This window comes from Homarus americanus, unplaced genomic scaffold (genome assembly GCF_018991925.1).
Source record: "Homarus americanus isolate GMGI-L3 unplaced genomic scaffold, GMGI_Hamer_2.0 scaffold16430, whole genome shotgun sequence".
Classification (NCBI taxonomy): Eukaryota; Metazoa; Arthropoda; class Malacostraca; order Decapoda; family Nephropidae; genus Homarus; species Homarus americanus.
The window spans coordinates 7,304,557-7,318,357 of record NW_024729259.1 but is presented as its reverse complement, the minus strand read 5'-3'; the positions used below and the strand labels follow the sequence as shown (position 1 = coordinate 7,318,357).

Sequence of the window (13,801 nt, the reverse complement as noted above, 5' to 3'; positions counted from 1 at the left end):
GTGGGAGGAGGTGGGGGTGTGGGAGGAGGTGTGGGGGGGTGTGGGAGGGTGTGGGGGTGTGGGAGGGTGTGAGGTGTGGGGGGTGTGGGAGGGAGTGAGAGGACTGTGGGGTGTGGGTGGAATGTAGGGGTGTGGGGAGGGTGTAGGGGTGTGGGAGGTGTGGGGTGTGGGGTGTGGGAGGGTGTGGGGGGAGGGATGGAGGCAATGGTGATGGTGGTGTTTGCTCGAGTCTGCTTTTAAATACAAGAACACGTATTGTAAATCAGTGGGGAGAGGAGGGGGGAGGTGGGGGGTGTGTGTGTGGTGGGGTGTGGTGTGTTGGGGGAGGGGGGCTATTAACCAAGCTCTGTGAACATGGGCGTGAGTCATGCCAGTCTGTACAGTTGGTGGTTTAGTCAAACACGTGACTTGGTTGGGGGGAGGAAGCTATGACCATTAATATTACCTGCACGTGTACCTGTTGCTCTCCTTAGTAAAAAAAACAAAAAAACAAAAAAACAGTATGATTTCATTCATTTCGTTACCCACAAGACCTTTGAGTGTTGCATTTTTATTGGGTTTTATATCTAGAAGTGTAAGTAACAAGAGTGCAGAGGTCTTATTGCAACTATATCTTGCGCAGTCAGGCCACACCTCGATTATGCGGTTCAGTTCTGGTGCCCCTATTAAAGAATGGATATAAATTCACTAGAGTCGGTGCAGCGAAGAATGACAAAAATGATTCCGGGACTTAGAAACCTTCCATATCAGGATAGGTTAAAGAAACTTAACTTGCATTCCCTAGAAAGACGAAGAGTGCGGGGAGATATGATAGAAGTATTTAAGTGGGTGAAAGGAATCAATAAAGGGGATATAGATAAAGTTCTTATAATATCCGAGCAGGATAGGACTCGGAGCAACGGATTCAAGTTGGATAAGTTTAGGTTTAGGAGGGAGATAGGAAGAAACTGGTTCACAAATAGGGTGGTGGACGAGTGGAACAAGCTTAGCAACTTTGTAGTAAGTGCGAGAACTCTGGAAAGTTTCAAAAGGAGGCTAGATAGATTCATGGATGATAGAGAGTGGTAGTAACTCTCGACAGGAGCTGCCATGCACAGGCCAACCGGCCTATTGCAGACTCCTTATTGTTCTTATGTTCTTATTTTTTCTTCTACAGGCGGGTAGACGAGTCCCCCCCGTTCTTCTTATATGTTAAACGTAGGCGCTCGTATGCAAATTACTGACCTATTTACTTAATTTATGTATATGTAGTCATGTGGGTAGTAATGACGGTTATCTCAGACGTTTATATAACAAAATAATAATTCTGTATTTTTTTTACCGACCCTTGGTAAGCCTCTCCTTAAGCGTAGTCTAAACAGATCCGAGAGTAAATGGGCGTTGAATCAAAACAAATGGCCCCTTAACTGCAGGGCTTGAGGGTGGTGGCGACGGTGTTAGTGGTGGTGGAGATGGTTGATGGCGACGGTGTTAGTGGTGGTGGAGATGGTTGATGGTGACGGTGTTAGTGGTGGTGGAGATGGTTGATGGAGACGGTGTTAGTGGTGGTGGAGATGGTTGATGGCGTCGGTGGTGGTGAAAGTGATGGTGGTGGCATTAGTAGTGGTGGTGTTGGCAGTGGTGATGTGATCGTGTTCAATCCCCCCGCCCTCGCTAGCTAGCTCCCAGACTTCGAGTTTTATAGAAATTCCTCACGTCTAATTTCCTGTTGAACCTTGCCAATATGAGAAACGTAATATCCATTTTCACGTCCTGACACAACAATAGACAATTATGTAAGGCGTCGTCAGTCATTTCACACAGTCTACAGTACAGTATATCATAGCACAAATGTCTGGTCTTCGTCTTGGGGAACGCGAGTGCCCTGACCGTATGAAGTTCTGAGAATGTGCCCGTACCGGAGACACTGTGTATATACAAATCCTCCAGGTGGTGTTCTGGTAACTTAATGCGTCGGAGGCTTGTGAGTCATTCTGGACCTAACGTAGATATACCTCTCGCTTGGTGTATCCTAGAGTCTTGAGAGTCAGGGTGTCACTCTCATCAACCATAAAGTAAGATGCAGTAATAATGTAAACAATTGAAGTCCAGCGAACCCAAAGCAAGCAAGCAAGCAAGCAGAAAAAGTAAATATTTCTTTTATTTACACGAATAAACAAAAGTCAACGTTACCAGAACAAGTTTAACACTCAGCCGCCACATTTACCAGAACAAAGAGTGTTGATAAGTGCCACAGTTACCAGATAAATTTGAGAGCCACCACAGTTATCAGAACAAGGAGGAGGGGGTGGGGGAGGGGGAGGTGCAAGGGTGAATTGGGAAATACACAAGATAATCGAGGAGATGACAAACAATGTAAAATCAAATCTGGAAAAACAAAATCAGAATAGTGTCTCTGGTTCCTTCTACTTCCTCCCTCTCTACTTCATCACTGCCTCGTGGTCATGAGGAGCTGAGAGAGGGGAAGAAGAGAAGATGAAGGAGAGGAGTCGACAGGGGAAGAGGGAGGAGCAGGGAGGAATAAGCGGTGAATAGAGAAGGGGAAAGAGGGTTGTAAGTGGGTGGCTCTGTGTGTGTGTGTGTATGTGTGTGTGTGTGTGTGACAAAAACAAGAAATTGGGGAAAGGATGATGAAAGAAAGAGGAAGCAAAGAGACAAAAAAGAAAGGATGAAAAAGATGAAGACAGATGAAAAAATGGAACTGGGTATTGTATTATCTGGAAGAGTGAAGGGCAGGCAGTAAAGAGAGGAACATGTGAAGTAAGAAAATAGAGAACAGGGAGGAGAGAGATAGAAACAAGGATGAATACCTCCACAACACACACACGAGACCAGGAGACGTCATGCCAACAACTAGTGTGTTTACCCTTCTACGGCGACGCTTAACTGTTGTCTCAGGTAACACGACGTGCTGCGGTAAACCCTCACATCCCACCACAAAAGGACACAAGTGGCATTACAATGGATTTTGTTTAGTTACGATGCACCTGACGACTGCAGTTAGACCCTTATTACACCTTCACTTTGTACCTGTGCTTGTATACTCTACCTGTGCTTGTAGGGACAGAGTACAGGATGGCTAGAACTGCTGTATTTATGAGTTTTTGACATAATCGACTTAAGCAAAAAATAAATAAATAAATAAAAAGAATCAGTAGAGAGAAAGACTGTCAATAAACAAATACGTTCTGCGGTTTTAATTAAATTTCCCCCAAACAATAAAATAGTTTTATAAGAATCAGCTTTAATACGTCAGTCTGCAGTGGGGGAAAAAAGCGAAAAAATATATCAAATGCATTATAATATGACAGTTTATATTACATCAACATTCTTTTATAATATAGTCAGTCATATACATATTGGTTAGGATAATATATTGAGATTGAAATTTTAACTAGAAATTATATAATCCGGTATGTCGAACAGTGAACCCTCCATATAACGAACTTTTATATCTATATATCTCGATAATTGGAGGTTTTATATCTAGCGGATCCTCGATATAACCAATTTCCTCTCAGTATAGTTCGTTATATCGAGGTTTCACTGTATATGTAAACACCTATATAACAAACTCGAAAAAACATTTATTAGCCGGAAACTTTAATTAGAACGACACGGGGAAAATTATTATTACAAACCCTGCTGTCTGTCGTGTCACCCACAACTATTTATCCCGCTAAAATCTGCACCACTCATATCGTTACAATCTTAAGATGCAGCTGAACCATCGTTAGTGGGCCGCCCGCCTCTCACGCCGCTGTTGCATAAAGGATAATTTATCACTGAAACTTTACGCATCGTTCTTAACAACAATTTTGTCCAGTCGTTAGCGTGATAAAATACAGACAGTCCGTTACTTGTGTTTTATTGGCTCGAGACAGTTGGGTGAGTTGTCCCTTAATCTCATAATCCGTCATAATTAGTGTTGCCAGACCAGCGGAGGAAATACGATGCTATGTAACACACATATATTATTAGCAGTGTCGTCATCATTATAAATATATATCCGTGTGACAAAGGTACATATTATGAGTGTTGTGAAGGTGACGTGATCATTATAAACATTACCGCTTTCCTTTCACAGTAAAATAGTGTTACATGACAATCATAAACATTAGCATTTCTCTTTAGCTGTATGTAAACAAACACAGCCATCTCCTGGTGGCAGCTAACGGATATAATAATTATTACGACACTTTTCAATTTACAACTAAAATACTTCATTACATTATTACGCTGAATAAAACCATGATACAAACACTCAATCAGTCAGTTACTATATACCGTATAACAATCTTTATATAAACATTAAAAACATCACCATTTTTAGCCCGCTGCCGGTAAAACAAGGTTACATAATTAACAAAAATAATTAGGCTATTTCCGCTCAGGTCGCATGTCATCAGTGTTTTTCCCATGAGTTAAGTGATATACTACTAGTACTACTACTATTACTCGTAATAAAACTGCTATGGCCATCTGTTTCATTATATAACGGCTTCATTAACTTCAAACTTCAAACAATAACAAAATATAGTAATTGAGTGCACTCGAGGAAAGTGTCAACTAGCGCTGGCAGAGGAAGGTGTCAACTAGCGCCGGTAGAAGAAGGTGTCAACTAGCGCCGGTACACGGTAAACAAAGCACCAATACTTTAATCAACATTACACCAGGAGTCCACCAGTGTGTCTCTCTCAACGTCTGGCATTGTGTTGACGTGTTACGGCAGTGCGTCCATAAAAGGTGGACCTCAGCACGAGCCACCACACCACCACCCACCCACTCACAACGTCAATGCTCCTGCCCATGTAGGCCCTGTCTCCCTACTAACCCCGCTGACACACACACACACACACCGACTCCTGAACACGAGTTTATCAATATCTTGGAAGTACAAAGAGTCACGACCGTCGCCAAACAGCTCCGGGCAGCAGTTACTCATTAACACCAACCAACACCACATCAGTGATAAGGTCTTGTAGCGGTTGCATTGGTGTAGACAGCACCTAAGGCTGCTATAATTGAAGTGACGAGGGCCAGCAGCAGTAGCAAGCCCTCCGAGTCAGCCATGAATCAGCGGCACCAGAAATTGCCAACTGTGATTTACTGTCCACATCTCCAGCACTCACGGGCAGCAGCACACACACACAAAGCCGGAGGGGGAGGCGTGTGGTGGCGGGTGCAGGAGGGGTCTTGGTGATGTAGGAGGGGTCTTGGTGATGCAGGAGGAAGGGGGTTTTGGTGATGGTGGTTGAGGAGAAAGAGTGTATGGTGGTGGTGACAGAAGGGGGTCTTACGAAGGAGAAGGAGGAGGAGGAGGAAAGGTCCTTGCTGTGGGGGGTCTTGTTGGGTGAGTCTCTCTTTGACAGACGATCGCGATACTCCAGCAGCGTCTCTCACACTGCACAAAGACGCTCACGTATACACCGGGACTTGGCCTCTTATCTCCAACTACCTAACAACTGCACCACCACACAATATAACAACAATACGACTCAATGTTTTTAAAAATGTTACTAACTTTGACGATTATGATACTTGTGCAAAGATCATGATAAAAGAAAGTCCACACTCGGACGTAGCTATGATCTGCACAACAAGTAAAGGAATAATAAACACGTTAGGTGACTGGCAATACTACACTTTACCCCAACTTATCAACATGGCCGGCAGATAGAACAGTGATGAATAATATTACCACTTCTTCTCTGTGGGGAGGACAGAGAGACAGAGTTCAAACGAAAAATAAGAAAATAACTTAACAGGGGCTCGCCAGTTATTAACAGTATTTGATAACTTTTCTGGGGTCATTTATACACAATACAAATTTAGACCCGGGTTCTCAAAGGTTCGCGCCATGAACTTTCCTCGTTGCTGGAGATGTAACAATGAGCTACCTGCTTCATTTACTCTACAAAACAGAAATAACGTGGGAAAAGCCAAAACAGTTATAACAAGACTACCTTAACTAGATACAATCAGTCAACAGCAGATAATTTTCGTGAATCCCAAAATTGGTGACAATGTTGTTTAAATACCTGTAGTGCATTCTCTTAACTAACTGCTAACAAAACAGTGGTTGACACAGCCTAAGTCTTCCACTTATAAATTGGGGAGAACTGGACCATTGAAAGGTCACAACAACACAACACCGCCATAAACGACTACAAATCATTTTCACGGCAGATTCTTATTTTGACGGTGATTGTGCTGCGAAATATGTGGCCGTAAATAATAGTACACACGTGCAATGTGTTCACTGAATTTATAACTTTAGTAGTTTTATATATATGCATTAAAGGTGGAGGGGCAGGAGGGGGCAGGGGGGAGCAGGGCCGGGGCAGGAGGGCAGAGAGGAACACAGGGCAGGAGGGGGGCAGGGCCAGCAGGGAGCAGGGCAGGCCGGGGCAGGAGGGGGCAGGGCCGGGGCAGGAGGGGGCAGGGCCGGGGCAGGGCCGGGGCAGGAGAGAATAGAGCCGGGGTCGCTTTAGAATATTCCAATATGAAGAGGATCAGTTTAATTGGTTTAGGAATAATGACCGGAAACTGCTTGTCTAATCAGCGCAAAATACCACAGAAACTCACTGATGCCTGAGAGTAGGAGGAGCTGCCCACGCTGGAGGACTTTCCTCTGAACTCTGATTTCCAACGTTAAGATGAATAAATTCACGTTGGAGATAACAGCCAAAACATAAAGGCAGAGAACTACATCGTCATGCCCGGGACTCTGTGACTACAACACAGGCATGGTTGTATGCACTCAAGTTAACCACATAAAAACATACTGCTCGTGCTGTGTGGCGACGGGCGGGTAATAATAAAATAAACTATCCGTCACATGTGTGGTGGACTTCGTCACGAGTCATGGTGGATCACATTATTACACTGGACGTGAATTTCCAAAAAGGGCGAGAAGGAAGACCCTGTTATGTTCCCGACGAGACAAACAAACCTTTACACGAGACCTGAATAACAACCACATTGTCGACAACAACTGATCAAAGGCATTTGAGTCAAGAACACAGAGCAACGGCGCAGTAGCCTAGAGTCCCTCAAGGTGACACGCTAACCATAACACGAGTCTGTCATGTTCCCAGGTGGCACACTCACCATGATAGACATACACACACATACATACATACACACACACACACACACACACACACACATACATACATACAGAGTACCCAGAACACTACTTACCATGATGAACGATGTGACACAACACTTGCTAGTGAGTCGAGGGCGTCGATGACCGGCCGCCAGATGCCACCACCACTTGAGAATATTTAGTTACAACTCCTAAAAGTGTACGAGGGTGACACACCTTCCTGGTACTAACACCACACGCTGTTCTCCGGTGTCGTCCTTGAACACACACAACAAACCACACGATCACCTGTAGTTACAATTCTCAAGTCTTCCCGAATTTCTACGACAACAAACTGTATTATTTTCTGTCGTGTATAAAGACGTAAATAACACTGGCTGGGCTGGGTAGAGAACAGGGACGGTGATCACTGGTGGGGATGAGAGAGAGTCTTGTACTGCGTGGGTTGGTGACACGAGGAACAAGGTTAGACTGAGTGATGGAAGGAAGAGCCCAACAAGCAAACAACCGTCTCTGATAACATCCCCATTACCTCTCCCCCTTGCTTACCCCCTCTCCCTCCTCGCCACACGCAAATCCCTCCCCCCCCCACCTTCACTGTCGCCCACAACCTCCTCCTCCACCCTCACTGTCACCCACAACCCCCTCCACTCCTTCTCCCCCTCACAACCCCCCCCTCCTCCACCTTACTGTCGCCCAAACCCTCCCCTACCTCCTCTCCCTCACTGATACACCAAAACTCCCTCCCCCCTCCCTCTCCAGTCCCCCCCTCCCCATTATCAGTGATAAAGAAGTAAGGAGTGTCGTGTGTGTCGCTGCAGTCGTTATCTTATCAGCATAGAGTTTTACAAGCGCCCTCACCAACTCTCATATCTGATATCCGGGACTCACTCGCTTAAAACTCTTACAGCAAAATCTCCTTGGATTAAGTGTGAGTGAGTGAGTGAGTGAGTGAGTGAGGTGAGTTGTGTTGTGTTGTGTTGTGTTGTGGCGAATGTGTGTGAGTGTGGTGTGTGTGTGTGTGTGTGTGTTTGTTGCATTTACCGTCCCTTCCACCCACACAAAATTAACTATATCTACCCCAGTTCTTCCCCATTTCCCAGTTCTTCCCTATTTTCCTCGATACACTCGACTTATCCCCATTTATCAACACTCGACTAGAAGAAGAAAGAAGAAGGAAGAAGAAAGAAGGAAGAAGAAAGAAGAAGGAAGAAGGAAGAAGAAAGAAGGAAGAAGAAAGAAGGAAGAAGAAAGAAGGAAGAAGAAGAAAGAAGGAAGAAGAAGAATAAAGAAGAAAGATGAAAGAAGAAAGAAAGAAGAAGAAAGAAGGAAGGAAGAAGAAAAAAGAAAGAATAAATAAGAAAGAAGGAAGAAAGAAGGCGGCATATCTCCAAGCACAAATTCAGACACAATAGTCCTTTGTAAGATACCGATCCCCCTAAAGGGCCATTGTTACCACCTACTTCATGGCCAGCCGTACATACTGGGTGGGAGGCTAACAGGCACGACTCTGGCACCAGGCGGTCAGTGTGGCCCGAGGAGGGGGTTAGTGGGGAGGGGTAGGAGGAGGGAGAATGGGAGGGGGTGAGGAATCATATGTCATTCGTACCATTCCCATCCCCCCGCCCACAACCCCTTCCCTCTACAACCTTTGCCCTCCCATAACCCCATCCTATAAAAAAATTGAACACCACAACACTAACGAGACAACGCCACAACACCTTCCCAAAATGATGATCAATAACATTATGAAAAAAATGCCACATACAATAAAAGTCTCATAAAAAAAAACACAAAAAAAAGAAAATAAATCTATCTCTCTGTTACGAAAATAAAAGGAGGGAAAAATAATTCAAATGAAGCCGTAATTGAATCACTAATGAACCCCCTACTGACTTATATATCAGCTCCAAAAACAAAATTTTAACGATCGTGTATTTGAACCACTAATGAACGTCTCGTCACATATACTATCATAAAACTTTCAACACAATCGATTCGTTTCATTTCATACACAGTGTTACAGAGATGGACAGACATACGTAAATATAAATAAGACAGAAATACAGATATAAAGAATGACTCGACAGATGAAAAACAAACAGAAAAAACATATAAATACAAACAGAAGAAGACAGACAGACAGACAGACAGACAGACAGACAGACAGACAGACAGACAGACAGAATGACATACGGAGAGACGAACATAGAAAGATACTGACAAGCACAAAAGGCCTCAAAAGGGACTGAGATTAAACTCTCCTCTGGATTAATTGTTGAGAGAGAGAGAGAGAGAGAGAGAGAGATACGATTATGGATAATGGACTCAAGCTCTGGTGACAACATGATCCACTATTGTATTTATGATGGCAACTCCTTAACCATTTTCTTTATTAAGCAACTTCTCTTCTATGTTCTATCACAACTTCTTTCTTATTTTCGATATGATGGAATTTCATTTCTCATTTTTAGAACGACTTCCTCTTTCAATTGAGCTTTCACTTCCATCACTGCATTTTTAAAAACTATTTCTCTTCCAATTTCTATGTGTATAAAGAAACTTTCCCAGCTATTTCTACTTTTATGGGGAACTTTCTTTCAAGCAACTTTCTAACCTATGGTCAAAATTCTAAAACAAATTTTCTCTTCTACTCCCACATTTACCGAGCAACTTTCTCTTCCAACATTATAAAACAAACTTTCTCTCGCGCTAAATGAAACACGATATTGTATCAACCAAGGAGAAGCGGTGTTGATAAATTGTCTGTTTATCTTGTAATTAACAGACGATAAAATAATAGTACAATCATTTACGGAGGGGGGAGGGGTGAGGGGTGGTGATGGAAGAGGGAGAGGGGTAACGGAAAAGAGGGAGAGAGGAATGATGGAAAGGGGATACAGGAAAGACAGAAGGGAGAGGAGAGATGGAGGAAGGAAAGGGTAGAGGGAGGAAGGTGGTGGAGGAAGTGAGAGAGACGGGGAAGAGAGGGAGAGAGGGCGAGGGAGGGAGAGAGGTCGAGGGAGGGAGAGGGGCGAGGGAGGGAGAGGGGCGAGGGAGGGAGAGGGGCGAGGGATGGAGAGGGGGCGAGGGAAGAAGAGAGGCAAAGAGAGACGGAAAGGGAAGAGGCAATGGAAGGAAGAGAAGGGATGGTAGAATGAAGGTAGAGAGAAGGAAGGATAGAAGGTGGGCGACGGTGATGAAGGAAGGGAAGGAATAAAGAGAAGGGATAACGACGACCTGCGGGAGATGAACAGCGGGAACGGGGGGAGGAGATGAACAGCGGGAACGGGAGGAACCAATACACTGAGCGGATATAGTAAGTGAAATCTGGGTTGACGATCCCGTAGACTACAACACCAGCGGTTCACCGATTACTGTACTCCTCTTCTCCCCATCACTCCTCTTCTCCCCATAACAGCTCCTCTTTTCCAGGACAGCTTTTCTCCTCATCACTCCTCTTCTCCCCATCACTTCTCTTCTCCCCACCACTCCCCTTCTCCCCACATCCTCCTCTTCTTACACCACTATCTGCTCCCCATCCTCCCTCTGTCCCCATCACTCCTCTGCTCCCCATCATAAACACTGCCCCCATCAAAATACGTCATCATAAACATAACACGTCATCATCTTTATGCATATCTTTGTAAAAATATGGGAAATAAATATCGTCATCTTTCTTTACATCACTCCTCTTCTCCCCCATCACCCTGCCTCCTCCATCACTCCTCTGTTCCCCATCACTCCTCTTCTCCCCATCACTCCCCTCTGCTCCCCATCACTCCTCTGCTCCCCATCCTCCTCTGCTCCCCATCACTCCTCTTCCCCATCCCTCCTCTGTTCCCCCATCCCTCCTCTCCCCATCCCTTCTCTTCTCCCCCATCACTCCTCTTCTCCCCCATCACTCCTCTTCTCTCCATCCTCCTCTGTTCCCCATCACTCTCTTCTCCCCCATCACTCCTCTATACATCACTCCTGTCCCCCATCACTCCTCTTCTCCCCATCACTCCTCTGCTCCCCATCACTCCTCTGCTCCCCATCACTCCCCTTCTCCCCATCACTCCTCTGCTCCCCATCACTCCTCTGCTCCCCATCACTCCCCTGCTCCCCATCACTCCCCTTCTCCCCATCACTTCCCTTCTCCACACTGCTTCTAAAGGATCATTACGCGAATGGAACTCACTTGGTATTCCTAATAAACGTATGGAATTACTGATAAACATGTAGGAAAATTTATACATACGGTAAGAATTACGTATGAATTAAAGACATGAATAACGCACAAGGACTGTATGAATAACGCACAAGGACTGTATAAAGAACACTGTTGTCAGGATGAATAATGTATTACAGGTCGTGTGAATAACTTATCCTTAACGGTATGTATAACAACTCCGAACACGATAAGAAAAAAAAAAACTAATGCATAACTAAACAACATAGGACAATCTCTTACGAATTTCAGTGAAGCAACACAGTCGGTTCCCTCACCTGTACAATAAGACCACACACCTGTACATCCACCTCTTACCTGTGTACCACCTGGATTCTCAAAAGACTTCGTGGGGTATTTTTTTTTTCTCCCATAACTGAAGACTTGAGAATATCACTTATCAGGTTGGGTGTAAGTTACAGGAGAGATGCTACGCTTAACATAGGGTTATATGTGACCTAGAGACTACATTTAGGTACGTTCACTCAGGACAAAGGGAATCAGTACACAGAACATCGCACGAGTAACACGGAGCATAGCACGAGTAACACGGAACATAGTAAAAATAACACGGTACACAGCACAAGTAACACGGTACACCAGCACGATAACACCGGAACATAGCACGATAACACGAACATAGTAAAAATAACACGGTACACAGCACAAGTAACACGGAACCTGCTTTGAAGTAACACGGAACCGCCTGCTTTAGTAACACGGAGCATAGCACGAGTAACACGGAACATAGTAAAAATAACACGGTACACAGCACAAGTAACACGGTACAAAACAATCTCGTCCAGTCATGAATTTTAAATGAGGCCTTTGTCAGGTTAAAAAAAAAGAAAGCCATGAATTATTAATGAATTAATTTCCTAAGTAATAGTTTGGAATCACCCCCGCGCCTCACAGATTACAATACGGAAAATAAACCCTGCAATCTGTTTTAGGTAAACCCTGAGAATTACATTAAACCTCGAGTTACTTTTACAGATTTTGTTTCGTCGAGTGTATCAATATTGTTAAAAACTACTTTAAATCCTTAAGTCCTTCCCGATAGCTTCCTCTATATTATCTCTCAACAGCGTCACGTGGTAAATGCCGACAGGAGCACCTATATTATCTCTCAACAGCGTCACGGTAATTGGGTGCCAGAGCAGGGCATTAAATAGCAAATCCTCGTCACATTTTACTCCTAACATGGTCATCCACACTCCGGTTCTTGACATCGGTTTGACTGATATCGTCAATTTTATCGACTATTCTCAAAAAAGATAAACAATGTCGGGTTTGGAATGTCGATCCATTATCAAATCTGAAATGACAACAGCAGCATCTGTCATAACTTTTGTTCACTCCGATTACTGAAGGTTAATCTCCACTCAAGAGTTAAATCATTGTCATCCAAGGGTTAAATCATCGTCCTCAAAGGTTAAATCATCGTGCTCAAAGTTCAAATGTCGTGCTCAAGGGTTTAAATCATCAATCCTCAAAGGTTTAAATCATCGACCTCAAAGGGACAATCGTCAATCCTCACGAGGTTAAATCATTGTCATCAAAGAGTTAAATCATCGTCCTCAAAGGGTTAAATCATCGTGCTCAAAGGGTTAAATCATCGTCCTCAAAGGGTTAAATCATCGTCCTCAAAGGGTTAAATCACCGTCCTCAAAGGGTTAAATCATCGTCCTCAAAGGGTTAAATCATCGTCCTCAAAGGGTTAAATCACCGTCCTCACAGGGTTAAATCATCGTCCTCAAAGGGTTAAATCATCGTCCTCAAACTGTTAAATCATCGTCCTCAAAGCGTTAAATCATCGTCCTCAAAGGGTGAAATCATCGTCCTCAAAGGGATAAATCATCGTCCTCAAAGGGTTAAATCATCGTCCTCAAAGGGTTAAATCACCGTCCTCAAAGGGTTAAATCATCGTCAACAAAGGGGTTAAGCTCACCCATGACAGACATCTGGTCACCATCATCGTAGAGCAGCAACAGCCAACAACACCACGTTACCTGAAGAAGAAGAAACACACATTAACATCCACCTCCACACTACCATCACCACCATGTTACCTGAAGAAGAAGAAACACACATTAACATCCACCTCCACACTACCATCACCACCATGTTACCTGAAGAAGAAGAAACACACATTAACATCCACCTCCACACTACCATCACCACCATGTTACCTAAAGAAGAAGAAACACACATTAACATCCACCTCCACACAGCCATCACCACCATGTTACCTAAAGAAGAAGAAACACACATTAACATCCACCTCCACACTACCATCACCACCATGTTACCTGGAAGAAGAAGAAACACACATTAACATCCAATTTCACACTACACATCACCACCATGTTACCTAAAGAAGAAGAAATACACATTAACATCCACCTCCACACTACCATCAACACCATGTTACTCTGAAGAAGAAGAAACACACATTAACATCTACCTCCACA

General features: G+C 44.0%; 1 protein-coding gene across 4 annotated transcripts in view; it reads right to left on the bottom strand.

The window, feature by feature from the left end:
* The window catches only part of LOC121866494 (fat-like cadherin-related tumor suppressor homolog), a 205,712-nt gene extending 192,373 nt beyond the window's left edge, over positions 1 to 13,339 (bottom strand). For all 4 annotated transcript variants that reach the window (XM_042366219.1, XM_042366220.1, XM_042366221.1 and 1 more), the window contains exon 1: positions 13,279 to 13,339. The gene's annotated coding sequence lies outside the window, so the exon portion shown is untranslated. The remainder of the gene's footprint in view (positions 1 to 13,278) is intronic.
* Positions 13,340 to 13,801: the final 462 nt, after the last annotated feature.